This window comes from Macrobrachium rosenbergii, chromosome 29 (genome assembly GCF_040412425.1).
Source record: "Macrobrachium rosenbergii isolate ZJJX-2024 chromosome 29, ASM4041242v1, whole genome shotgun sequence".
NCBI classification, from domain to species: Eukaryota; Metazoa; Arthropoda; class Malacostraca; order Decapoda; family Palaemonidae; genus Macrobrachium; species Macrobrachium rosenbergii.
In genome coordinates, this window is record NC_089769.1 from 24,377,056 (window position 1) to 24,392,083 (window position 15,028).

The 15,028-nt window shown below is 37.5% G+C and overlaps 1 pseudogene; it reads left to right on the top strand.

The window, feature by feature from the left end:
- The first annotated feature begins 2,473 nt into the window (after positions 1-2,473).
- Positions 2,474-15,028, top strand: part of LOC136854430 (uncharacterized) — a 29,562-nt pseudogene continuing 17,007 nt past the window's right edge.

Genomic DNA, 15,028 nt, shown 5'->3' on the forward strand with positions numbered 1-15,028 from the left:
GCCACTGCTGTCGAACCATCCTGGAGGACTCAGGCATGTCAGCCTGCTCAATCACATCTGATTCACTCTTCATCTCATCATCTTCATCACAATCCTCACCCAATTCCTCATCACTTTTATCAAGAATCCTACATATGTCTAATACAGGACGAGGTACACCTTCAACATCAACATTATTCTCTGAAGTTACCTTTGTCACACGACCCCTTCCCCATCTAGAAGCACACTTTGCATTAGGAGGCTTCACGAAAACTCAATCACAAACTTGTACAGCAGACTCAGCCGTTCTATCAGTCTTATTCCACACCTCTGGATGTCTCCAGTATAGTTAAAAACATGTAACATTGAGCACTCTTAGCACTAACACTATTTTTTGTTGAAAGGTGATACCAAAATACTATCATCGTGTCCTCATTACTTCGTAATGCTAAACACTTTATAGTGCGATGGTGACTTTCAGCAATCCCATTACCAGAAGCTCGATAATGCCTCTCAATGTTCCATGCCATGTATAACTTTCAGAATGATGAAATCTGAATGCAGTCCTATTATCTAGAAGAATTTCATCAGGAGGCCCTCTGACCTGACATATCTGCACAAAATTTGAACAAATATCTCTGGAATTTTCTGACCCAATCTCTCTCCAAACAGCAAATCTACTTGGCCAGCAGTCCACTGTTTTCAAATAGCCCCTTCCTTTGTAATGTGTTACATCCATTGCTAATTTACACCAGTTTTTCTCTACACTTAACTCACCAGGATCATGCTTATCAGGCACTGGATCAATCGACCTGTACTGCAAACATGCACAAACACATTTCTCAACATCATCTCTCTTCACTTCAGGATCAACTAACTGTGCTCAATAAAATGATCTAACAGCACCACAATGATGCCTATCATGCACGTGGGCACCTGAAACTCACTACAAAGCCACTCCTTCCTCACTCTGGTTAGTTCATCAGATTTGTTCTAACAAGATTTTACCAATATCACAGTGGCATCCAACTTATACTCATCAATTACATCTTTTATGACAGACAATCGACATTTCACCAACACCTCTGACATACCAGAAACTTTCACCCTCAAATCTCCATTAAAGATTCCATGCAACCAACTCGATATGGTTGCGGAATCTGTTATTATCTCTACAGACTCAAAATCCCATTTCATGGCTAAATTTATTCCTTTTACCACCGCATCTAATTCAGCAACATTGATGTGAGCTGCATAGGCTAGCCTATGAAGCTATGCCCCATCCTCAACAATCACTCCAATCATCTCCAAAGCCACACCTAAAGCTAGGTTACTAGCGTCACACCAAACTTTGCCAACTTTAACATCAGGAACAGGCCAATAGTCGCAAACAGGGTCATCATCCTGCACCCTGTTAACCAACATCTCCACCAGTGGCTGAGACTTACCTCCAGTCCAGTTATCCGAAGCATAAACCTCACTTATTCTCTCCACGTAACTACACCCCACCCGGAACCATCCACAGACTGGATAATGCCCTACTAGCTTACCACAAATAGAAAACAAATTTCTGCATGACAGTTTCTCACTGTTCACAAAAGGGATTAGACTGTCACATCTAAACTTCAGTTTTCCACTACTACCACGATAAAGAGACAATCCCAAAACATGTCCACCATCCAGTGACTCTGGAATCTTTGTTTCTAACCCAAACTTATGCTGATGAGAAATCACTCTTCCACAGAAACGATATTTTCATTTACATTAATATCATCTATGTAACTATCTGTACCACGACACACTTTCTCATCTCTTGACAGGACCTCTTTCAAGATCTACATTATTTTATGTGCACAATTTAACCCAAAACCTAGTCTTGTCAAGTAAGATAGCTTGTCCTTATATGACATCTGCTGATATGGCTATAAACTACTATCAACTCTGATCTGAAGATAAGCACACTTCAGATTAACTAGCTGTAATGGCTCTGGAATCTGCTGCCAACAACTCATAGTATCAACACAGACTGCAACATCAACATCTGGGTGACATTCCACGCAACCACTAAGTTCTTGAAAATCTAATACTGGTTGCACTTTGTTCTTATTAACCTTCTCCACGGCCATTAGTGGTATCAAGCACCCATGGGTAGTGTTTTTAGCTAGTTTAAGCCACCCTGTTTCTATCCAACTTTCGATTTCTTCATCAAATTTCTCTCTGATTAGGCAAAGTAGTACTTACTTAACAGCTAACCTCATTTTTTAACTCTGGTGGGATTCCATTTTTCCAGAGTCACATTAGTGTCGAACATTCATCATCAGAGTTTCCTAAAAAGTCCTTATCTTCGACAATCATTTGTTTTGGCAATGCAGTAAACCTTCCGTTTACTTGGCTTCAATGTCTCCATCACTTCGCCACTCTTCAAAAACCTCATCTGACCCGTGTTCACCATTATGCCCCCCCAACCTCTCTACCACACCCAACACCAACCAACATGGTATCCAACACAACACAACTTAAGAACAAATCTTCACTACCCACCTGCACTGACAAAGCTGACTCACCCTTACTCACAGCCTTACGACCATCAAGTGCAACTACCACATGTGGCCTACCACTCTTGACCCCACAAACCTACGCTGCAACAACAGCCCACGAAGCAACAACAGCTCTAGAACACCCGGTATCCACCAAAGTATTCACCACTTGACCCTTCATACTAACCTTAATAACAGGGAGCCCCTTTAATGCTGACTTGGAGGAACTACCGGCGCACCAGATCCTCTGATACCATTTCCCTGCTCACCTTTTGCAAAAATTTCTAGCTATGCAACCAACCTCATCACAACTATAACACAAAATTATGCTCAGAATATAACCTAACCAAATGTGTTCCACCACATTGAAAACACTTCAACTGCCAAATCACAAACATATTCATATCACTCACCACTTTCCCTTGAGGATCAGCTGTACTTTTAGCAACTTCTATTATTGGGTTTTCAACCAGTTCGGACATTAACACCCTCGCACAATCAACAATGCTGTCAAGGTTCATTTTATCAACTCTTGAAACTGCACGAGGTTCGCTTGACACAACTGCTGGCAACCCAACCACGATTGCCCTCAACAACAACGCATTCGCAAATCAGTCATAAACACATCAACTGGTTCATCACATCACACACACTTAGCAAACTGTTCATAAGCCTGAATTGGACCTAAGGCAAAAGCTTCAATTAATGCTGATTTATTGACTGATGCTTTTTCTTGTCACCACTAAATTCATTATACACAGGATATGAGCTTCCTCCTAAGAATATAGGTTTTATAACTTGTAGTTCCTTTATTGCCATAAGCCTAGCAACCATTTAGAGTTTTTCAAACCATTCTCCAGCATCACTGGTTCCATCAAATGGACATATTATGTCCGTCATTTTAACAGATACCCCCGCTGCCGAAAAATTCTGCGAAATGCCTAGATAGCTTGTGGTTAAAAAGACAAATTGAACACTCACTTTAAGTGATTGTGACTGCTGCCAAGATAGACCACTGATACAATCCAGAGAACTTACTGTACAGCTAGACGAACTGAAACTGGCCAGTGCAACCACCTAACTCAGCCGGAAAGACTTCTTTTTTCAACTGCTCTCTCTCAAGTCAGCAACAACTACTCACGCACTTCTTCCTCCTATCTCTTCACCTCCTCCTCCTCCTTCTACTACTACTTCTTCCTCCAACCACAATGTAATTGTGAGAAGAGAAATGGAAGAAATTTTAAAGGTAATGAAAGAAACAGTTATATAGAAGACCAAGGTAAGAAGTAGTGAACTAGGGCACAGAAGGAGTGACAAATGAAAAAAAATTAATGCTAAACAATTGAAATTAGGCAATGGCTATGGGAGATAGTCTAATCTTAAAAAAAAACCGTGAAACGAAATACAATTACTGAATGGGAAGATCATGCTAAAAGTAAAAATCAGTGACAAAGTCTAAACCAGAAAAACAGCAATGCCAAAAGGATCAGATGTATTGCTGGCTTATTTACTAAGTAAAGAAACGCGATTCTTTCCCGCATTAAAGTTTAAAGAGTGACCTAACGTATGGCTGTAATGAACACTAAATAATTTCTTTGAGTGAATAAATCATGGAACGCTGTTCGAGGAGATAAGCTAAAAGGGTAAACAGTTGAGCGGAAGGGAAGAATCTTGATTACTTACACCAAATATTGCAAGAAAAGAGGCATAGTCCTAAAAGGACGGAGATAAGAAGAAAATGATTCTGTATATGTGGAAGAGGAAATGAAGAATATCTCTTAAATAAGAGGAAAATGGAGACATATGAGATGTATAATAAAAACCGGTGACTAATTCACATGAAAAGAAGACAAACGAAGAATGTATAGTGAAAGAGAAAATATTAGGAAAGGTTCGAATTACATAGAAAGAAAGACTTCGAAAAAGGCCAATTAAGGACAGGAATAAAATGAGGAAAAGAATCATCATACCTTGAAATATGATTCATAAAATTAAAGAAAAGTGATGAGAAAATGGAAATACTGGTAACATCCAAAAATAAGACTCATATTATAAGACAATACTGAAGGAAAGATTCGGAATGTATGAGGATAGTTGACGGATTGTCAATGCAGAATGAATAACCAAAAAGGCGACGTAAAACAAGAGCGAAGTTTGACAATTACATTCTTTTGTCAATTAACGTTCATCTGTGGATCCTTATGGTAGTTCTCTGCTCTTGCTTAATTATCTTCCACGTTTTAATTTTTCGTTGCACATTTATGTATTAATCTTCCCTTGACTATTTACTCCTGTGTCTTTTGGTTATGCAGTTTCACTTTAGTTTCCTTTCTCTTATATATGTTGTCATAATTAAAAGAAAAATCCGCTTAATTTTGTTAATACGTCCCCCTAAAAATACCACCCTTTCAAGAATAGTGATTATTGTTGTTGTTGTTGTTGTTCTTGTGTCGAAGTTCTATAAAATATTCCAGAACTACCCTCCAAGTTCTTTAGTCTCTCAGAAATTACAAGATTAAACTTTTCACAAAAGATAACTTTGTTTAGTTCCCTACTTATGTGAAGTTAAACCTTTGTATCACCCTTGCCTCTTATACAAAGTAAATCGAATATTAAGATTATAGTTATGGTCTGATGTTTAAAACTTATTTTTTTCTAGTGCGGGCGATCTGCTTCCAGTACTTTTTCGCACGCTTATAAAGTTGTCTCATTAACTATGCATGAGATCTCTTGATATCATCGAGGCACCTTTATTAACTCCAAATGAAGGAGCATACTCATAAAATTTTAAACCAGAAAGAAAGTGACTTTCAACATCCATTTTTTGTCATCTTGAAAATGGGAGAATTAAGAAATAATGAAATAAGGATGAAATGGTAAATGAAAATTGCCGCTTTCGTGACTGCACAGTATGATAACTGACAAAACAACTTAAGCTGACATTAATAGACCTCTCTGAACTTTTGATATCTTGCTTAACGGTAAACGGTATCTGAAAAGTGCTGATTAGCCTTAATTAAACCAAATTTCCCTTTAAATCAGAATTTTTATGCCTGAAACCATTCAATGGATTAAAGAAATAAACATGAAACGTATTCTTAGAAATTCCAAAACTTTACTTTTTCCTTCTTTTAAGTTGATAATCAGTTCGAAAAAGACAAAAGTAGTTTTAATATTGTTTACCATCCAAACCAATGGAAATATTTTCTGTGCACGTAGACTTTACTGTTATTTTCATAAATGATAATTATACCGTGGAAACAAAGCAGTTATCTGGAGAAAAGTCTGGTTAACAGCAAACATCATTTGCATATGTAAATAATAATCAGCTACTCGTCAGACCTTAACCACTGTTGGATAAAAAACTGGGTTCAACATGCTGTCATTTCATTGCTGTAGAATCAAAGCAGACATACTGAGAATTTTAGTTTTTTATGTTAACTTTGAGTCAAAGCACTTTACATTCACCAACTTTGCATATTGTCAAACCTACAACAACTCAGGAATGCTGAGTGCCGTCTCATAAAACTATTATAGACCTGATACATCAAAGAACGGAATTTTGGATAATAACAAAAAAAATTGACAGCATTATACTTCAGATTTAAGAGAGGGCTTTTCACTTCATAGAAAACGTAGTTCTTACTGTTAAAAGAGAAATTTCTGTTAGAGACGTAGATTGGAGAGTGACTTACTTCTGTGTACAGTGAGGCCTAGGACAAGTGTGTTTTATCTCCATGCAAGCTTAAAAGATGGCACGAATTAGGTGATGGAAGACAGCGCGAAAAAGACACGATATACAAATTCCAGTTTATTACAAATGAACACTGGTTATTGACTGAGTTTGGGTGTCTGAAAGAGTTTGAGAATGTTTGCACATGGAGAAAGCTGAAAGTTAAAGCTAACAAAATTGTGGTTTAAAGGTAAATACGTGACAGAAAGATTAAGCATTAAATGGCATGGATGGTGGTAGGCTGTGAACTGGATTGAAGCAATAGGTGAAGTAAGAAAGATAGAAAGGTTTCAATTCAAATTAAAAGGATTATAGAAGCGAGTTGTTAGCCGGCTCTCCTAAATGGAAGTGAAATGCAGTGGATTAATAAGACAAGTAAAAAATGAGCCGAAGTTTTTTCGGCGCAATCGAATTGTCTGTACAGCATATAATGCTGTATGAAACCCTCAGACGCGGTACATGAAACTTTCAGCCACGGCCGGTTGTGGCCTGTGTTGTTGTTACCTATATGGGTGCCAGACGAACGATCATGGCTAACTTTAGCCTTAAATAAAATTTAAAAAAATCTACTGAGCTAGAGGGCTGTAATTTGGTGTGTTTGATGATTGGAGGGTGGATGATCAACATAATTTGCAGCCTTCTAGCCTTAGTAGTTTTTAAGATCTGAAGGCGAACAGAAAAAGTGCGGACGGACAGACAAATAGCCATCTCGATAGATTTCTTTTACAGAAAACTAAAAAGTGGAGGTTGTTGAAAGGAAATGTCTGTAGAGTGAAAAACGTATATTTACAATCGTGTGGGGAAGACATTATCATAGGTGAAAAGATCGATCAGTGTCTTGTGATTTGTTTTGTCCTGTGGAGAGAATGGAGATCGATAGCTGGAGAAAAGGTGTATAATTCGGTGGAATGTAAGAATCGGAGAGACGGACGCGGACAAGTGTAGTTGCAGAAAGAAATTTTCGGACACAGTTTTTTGTTTTTTCTCTAAAAGTCACCTCCTCCTCCTTGGGGCACGCGGCTACTTCATACAATATGTGTGCTTGCGTGCATGCTCTTATGCGTGCATAGTCTCGTACAAGCGAGCGCGGGTGCGTGACTTGAATCAGTTTTTAGTATACGATGTCCTTTTCTATCCAGATAGGAGTCATAACGACCGTAAGAAATTCTGGTTTTCTCGTCAGAATAAAGGATGGTTTAGTGAAAGGAGCCATAATCACTGAAGTTCAGGTTATGGACTGGGTGCCTCAGCTCAGACAGACCGACTGGCAACGAAGACGCGTTTAGGCAACTTGCGAACGAGCGAACGAGAGTAAAACTGGCGGCCGAGGGTATATTGCCTCAAGTATATGAGGTCGTGGAAGTTGCTCTTTATCACCAAGACGATGTCATTCAAAGTTTTTTATTGTCCAACTTTGCAAATTCTTAAATTCATTTCTCTCTACTGAACCTTTACTATGTTTTTTTTCTGGTGGGGGAGGGGGGGTGGGGTGCCGGATTCCAAGTACATCTTGCAGTAATGAGTAATGGATAATATGCAGAATGGTTTCAAGAGTTTTCACGATACCTGAAATAATGAAAGGGTAGTTTTTTTATGAAAAGGCATCATTTTCTGCGACGGGCAAATACAGGCAATAAAATCGTGAATCCTTCTGAATGAGTCATGGGTCGAGAGGGATTGAATGAACTCAAAGGATATATGACTTAGTCTAGTGTCAGATATTTCTGCTCAGGAATGAAGTTCATTCACAGCCTATATAGTAAAAGACATGCCAGGAAAAGACCTCTCTAGTACGTGGCGACTTCCTATGCGGGATTATGAAAATACCGGAAGTTGAGACATTAACAACTCGTTTTCTAAAGCCAGTGATTTAAAATTCAGTAACAGAAAATTTGCGTATTCTTCTGTAGTGGTTCTAAAAACGTAGATAAGCACAAAAGAATATATGATCTTTTACTCCCATCTTCTCAAAACTACTAATTTTAGAACGTGACGTTCTACTGTACTAGAGGCAGATTTTAACACAAATTATTGTGGGGTACAGACCTCTCTGCAAGCAAGTTTTATTTCATTATCATTTATGTCAAAGACAAAACAATGAGAAATGGTAGCGCCTGGCTGTACTTGTCCAAGATACGCTAAGTTCATATTAGTAAAAATCAATTTTCCACAGGGACGTGGAAAGACTAGGCCCCTGTAAAACATTCACACTGCTTTGAATTTCTTCATTTTTAGCATCATGGACAAAAAGACGGATTTGGACTGTGATTCCAGAAATGAACCCAAAAGTAAGAAGACAAAGAACAAGTACAAATGCGCCGAAGATACTTCGGCGCAATCGAGTTTTCTGTACAGCCGCTACAGTGTATAATCAAGGCCAGAGAAAATAGATGTATCTTTCGGTGGTCTCGGTATAATGCTGCATGAACCGCGGCCCATGAAACCTTAACCACAGCCAGGTGGTCGCCTATCCGATATCGTTGCCAGATGCACGATTATGACTAACTTTAATCTTAAATAAAAAAAAATACTGAGGCTAGAAGGCTGTAGTCTGGTGTGATTGATGATTGGCGGGTGGATAATCAACATACCAATTTGCAGGCCTCTAGCCTCAGTAGATTTTGAGATCTGAGGGCGGACAGAAAAAGTGCGGACAGAAAAAAGTGCGGGCAGATAAAGTGCGAACGGACAGACAAAGCCGGAATAATAGTTTTCTTTTACAGAAAACTAAAAATGAGGTCGATAACGGATGAGTCTGTGTGAGGTTGTAGGTAAGGGAACAAAAAAAAAAAAAAAAAAAAAAAAAAAAAAGTAAAGGAAAAATACACTGATGAATTACGACTCTTGTGCTATACAGTATATACAGGTATAGCTGTTTGGATATGTTTTTCTTTAGCCCTTTCGTATTCCCGATAATATTTTTAATAATAAACCTTTTCAATTTGGGAACGTACCACTTATTTTTCTTCTTAGCACAGTCTTCGTATCACCACCTTCTTTACCTTTAGGTAAAACTAAGAGAGGAGAGACGAACATTCAGTCTCCACATGTGGATGTTATCCGTTAATTATTCAGTTTGTTTGTTTTTATATAATATATTCCTGCGTGAATTTGAACTAGTCATTGCTCCAGTTACCCACTTCTGGGCAGCATGACCTGAGGAAAAGTAAAATTTAAAACCTTACTTTAAAATTCCTTCATACTACATAACAATCTCCATTTGCTTCTGTTTCTTCATGATTTAAAGAACAATAATATTTCGTAAATATACACGAGTCAGAGACTATGAAAAATATGGGAAGAAAATCTTGATGCAAATACATCGTTGGTGAGAGAAACAAGGTTTGTAACCTCATGGGAGCGTCATCTTCATTCAGAAATACGAGTCTCTTGGGATACGGCAGTAGAAGGGCGTTGATTAGATCTAGAGAACTGGCGCCTAAAGAACATTCCCTGAATAACTGGGCGAGATTTAAAGGCGTATTGTCAGTTATGCTTAATTTCTCTTCTTTCTACAGCTTAGACAAAATCCACGTCTTGCTTAGGAAAAGAGGATTTCCAGAAATTTAAACCGTAAACATTTGATCACTCATTGTCATTCTCATCACCATTGACATTAATGAAAACAAAACCTGTTCGTTTTTCTATAATATTACCGGTATAGTCTAAACAACAACAATAATAACAATAACTGGGGAAAGGAGAGCAGAGACCAGAGACCACTTCATGAAGCTGAAGCAGAATAGAAACGACCAAACGATGGGATGAGAAGACTGAGCACTCATCGCAAATACAGTATCTGACTTGTAACCGACACTACGGCTGCTCTTTAACTGAACACCTTGGAAAAGCGTGTTTTTATAATTTTGTTTAGGCAGAGAACACGACAATTCTGGATACATAGCTGAGGCACCTTTGCAGACATTTTAGGCTTCATATCAAATAATTTACAGTTTCTAAATGACTATTAAACATCTATAAACGAAATGACTATAATACCTAGGCTAGAAGTGGAATTCTAAATGTGTACACTTACGTCTCAATGACACTACTTTCCATTTTTTTTAAAATTTGATTTCGTTATTTAATCGGTGTTTTTCCGAAAACTGACAGCATTTTCTTCTTGTAACTGATGACGTCAGTGATCAATATAGTCATATTTCTATGCCTTATTCGAGGAAGTCATACTTGTCATAGACTTTATCGGCTCGGTGCAAATGAATTTACTAAACGAATAAAGCTGTTTAATGATAACTATAGCCAATCTGCATTTTGGGTTATTTTTCATCAAAATTACACCACATATGCAAGGACCTTCCAGAGCCTCATAAGCAGGTCCTCCACCTTGTATTGCTCTTCCGTTCTTTTAGTCTTTTTGCAACAAATCACCTTCACGGTTTTGGGTCTGCCTGTCCTTTTTCTCTGAAGAATACCGACCTATGCAATCTTTTAACCAATTTGTCCTTCTCTATTCCCTTTACGCGGTCGAACACCTTTTCAAGACAAGCTGAGAAGCAGTTTTCCGCAACAGTTCCTACCTGTTCTAGCCTTATGTTAAGTATACCTTAGTTTAACCAGACCGCTGAGCTGATTAACAGCTCTCCTAGGGCTGGCCCGAAGGATTTTAGACTTATTTTACGTGGTTAAGAACCAATTGGTTACCTAGCAACGGGACCTACAGCTTATTGTGGAATCCGAATCTAGCCTTGTGATTTCGGGTAAAATGAATGAATGTTCTACAATTATTTTTATTAAATTGATGATAACGAGTTTCCAGACCGCTTACTACCTGCTCTATAAATTAGTCTATATATTCACTCCTGTCGACTGTAAGCATATGTATCATGTGTTATTAATATGTTATGTCAACTTTTCTTAACTTGTGCCTAATGTATGGTATCTGTATCAGGGCTAAGAACCTGTCAGTTTCGCTTACAACGAGAGACTGTGCTGTAACTTTGAAAAACGACTATAATTATCTAAAAATTATTTTTATGATTCACTCCACAACAAAATAATATAAGTATACATGCATCTTGCGTAGACACAAATTCACACATAAACAAATATATGTAGATAGTTTTGATTAAATTAAGGATGAGATCAATTATGTCCTATGATTCAACTAAGAAAAATTTTTTTCTCATTTACTACTAGAGCAACATTTCTTCTTCACTTTAAAAAAAAAAGTTATCTCTCATACACTGTCCCTCAATCTCAACCAGCACTTTGATAAGCAATAACTTCTTGTGACCTATGCCAGAAATTCTTGCCATGGCTGGGATTTTCATGTAACCCTAATACTCGACACCAAGTAAGGTCTTATACTGTCATCTCACATTTTGCAGCCCTTCTGTACGTCTAGAAATCTGTAAAAGGGTTAATAATATAAAAATATAAATTTTTTTTCCTGAAATATATTACTAAATCGAAAAGTGAACAGTTCACTGCTGCAACTAAAGAAGTGTCAACTATTGTTTGTTTCAGAGGGAAAGAGTTACAGTAGTTTATTGGACCTTGTTCAAATTGTACCTTGTTTCATTTAAGAATATGATTCTTTCATGTGGTTACAAAGATTTGTGAAAAACTTCGGACACTTTTGGCCTTCTTATGACCATCGTTGAATAAAAAAACTTAATTCCTAGATCCGTTTTATTGGTAATTAAAATATATTCTTAGCTCAAAACACAATAAATTTCCATTCTTAGTATTCCTGAGGTAAATACATGAATTTACTTGGGAAATTTCTACATTATAGAAAGTAATTTTTAAAAGAAAAAGAAATTCTAGATACAAAGAACAGTAAAAATGAAAGCGCATATATATGATTCTATGATCAGTACATAATTTACTGCTAAAACAAAAATCCAAATACACACAAATGAGCCAAGATCGAGAAGTGTTGCATGTAAACACACTCAAACGCTGTGGCTACTGATAACTACTAGTAAAAAGGTCACTACAGTTGGCATATGAGAATACCCAGCAGCCATGAATAGCTCAGCATGAAGACCGATTCACTCAAGCAAGGCATATATGAAAGGAAGGTATGGTAAGCGACCCTAACATCCCAGAGAAAGACACGATGAAGAGGAAGGAATTTAACAACTTGATGAACAAGTTCCTTTGATACAGATTCCCTCTGGAATGTCAGTCTCTCCCAGCAATGCTATTGTTGACAATAAATGGATAAAACAGCGCTTCAAGAAGAAAATGTTATTATATAATACTTATCACGAGACAAGTGTTCTCGATATTCAAAAATTTCTGTAAAACTGAAGTTCTCAACTTCAGATGCCATTATGAAGTTGCACCCTGAACAAAATTAAAGTTAAAAAAGGGAAAATTAATCAAAGTGAGTGCTTTAAGTATGGTAATGGAGTTTTATGTTCCCAAAAAATGAACAATATGCCTAATGGACATTTACTCGAGTGCATAAATGGGTGAATACGGACTTCTCCCTAGAGAAATTCATTGATTAAGTTTACCAAGTATTAGACCAACGAGGCATAGCATATAATACTTTGAAATATATGGGTTAAGCATAGAAGAGCTGAAATGACCAAACATTCTATTTTTTTTAGTTTTTGTTTTTAGTTAATCCCGAATTACCTGCCATTTAAGCGTTTTAAGCAAGTAAAATGTTCTTGTTTGGTATATCCCGTGAACCACAAACTATAACGCAGCGAACCACTTGCTCGGGCATAGTGCAGATTGACTAATTCTGGCTGCTTCTTCAGGCAGTAGAGTCTTTTTGTGATGTCCCCTGACCTCTGCATCAAAACATAGCATCTATAACGACTTTTCCTTGCTTAGCACGTCACTCCCAGTGTTCAACTGTCAGAGCTTTAAGTCATTTGTGCTACTTGTCAGTTGTCTGTGCGTTCAGCATCGGGGAGTGGTTATCTACAGCCAATGTTTCAAACTGCGTATCTAACAAGGTATATATAAGGTATGACCTAAGTAACGAAAGTTTCGAAAAGAATCTGTAAGAGAAATAAACCAACTCTACGTAAAGGGAAGGGTGACTGTATGAAATACTATCATATTCCGCACTCTGCCATAAAACATTTTTATGCGCACACAATGACCAAGAGGTCAAATGTGCATGCTTCCCTTTTATGTAAAGTTGGTAATTTTTTCTTATTGATTCTTTCGGAAACTATACAACGAACTCAAACGGCAAAGGATACAACCGCTAATTGCGATGTTCTTTCAGAGGAAGGAAAGGAAAAGTGGCCACTCTTGACGATCCTCGCCCTTTGAATTCGTCAGCTCCTGACATCGTGCACCTGTTGCCATCCTCTTCCCTTGGGTCTTCCGCGCCTTCTCCAGGCTCTGAGAATGACCCTCATGGCCCTTCTGCCCTTCGTCAGATCAATGGCTCGAGTGCAGTGCTTATGCCATCAGTCATCTTCATTTTATCGGTGCAGGTATTGTAAGTAATCGTCTCCATAATCTACTGTATAGCCGCAATTGGATTGTTTTTCACTACAATCTTCTAACCACAAGCAATTTGATTGTAAATCATGTCTGTGAATTCGTTGTGTGTGGCTCTTTTACCAGAGCTTTTTCTAATATTCTTACAGGTGTCGGATACACACCGCTTCAAGGGTTGCCTCTTGGACAACAAGATCCTATGTTATGAAAGGTCATATATGTGAGAAAGAATATGAAAGATGAGGCTTTTTTGAGAGTATTTCTCTATTAATCTGTTAAGATTGATTACTTTCAGAATCTCAAAAAGCCGTCTATGTTTCTCTCAGAACTTATGTCCAGAACAGACAACTCAGGAATCACTAGCTTTTGACGTGCAAATCTTACAATAAGGTTTTCTCTTCGTATGATTTTTTCATTGGGCAAAACAGCTGCTGTTTCATGTAGACGTCGTTACTTGAGGGAATAGCAGTTTTATAAAGTCTGGTCTGTCTTTTTTGGGTGCCCATAAAGGAGCCTTATATTTCCAAAAGACAATAAATAGAAAGAAAACGCCAGAGACTAGAAAGGCCGTGCATTCACTTTCGAAGCAACTGCTGCGTTTAGAAGATCATTGGAACCGAAGTCTAAGTGGGAAAGTTTGCCCATGAATAGTAGCGTGGAAATCCTTTCTGTGAGCTGTGAAGTGATATTGATGCCTACGAAGCATATGGGATTCATTACCAAATACCGATAAATATAACTTTTGACTTGCAGCAAACAAAACTGTTTTCAGGTAGGGTCACAGTGAAATCGTCCCTTTGCTTTTCATTTTTAATTTATTTTATTTTTCTTGTTCCTTTTCTCTTTATTTTTTACGAAGTTCTTAATATAATTTTTCCCGTGACCCTAGAACTAAAAAAAAAAAAATGCTATTACAAAGTTAGTGGAAAAATTTTCTTGACATTTGTTAAGGCATTTTTCTTAAAGAACAATGACTTCTCTTTTTCAATACTTCTCTGCCATTTGTTGAGATTAAATTTTAGTTAAAGGAGTTACGGTGTCAAAGAACTTGCGAAAATTAGGTTTGTGATGCGCATTTGCGAACAACAAATTAAAATGAGGTTTTTTGCACATTTACAAACAACAAACTCACCGCAGGTTGATTTAAGTACTACGTATGTCAACATGTTATACACGTTGATTGAAGACAGAAGCTCTTATGCTCTGCAGCATTTATAAAGGATAATAATATAATCAAGTTAGTATGCAAAAACGAAGATAGAAAAATCAGGTGATTCTCGTACATCTTGTAAGTGTAAAGAAATGAACCTAGGCTAATCCCCTGTAATCAGAAGTAAGA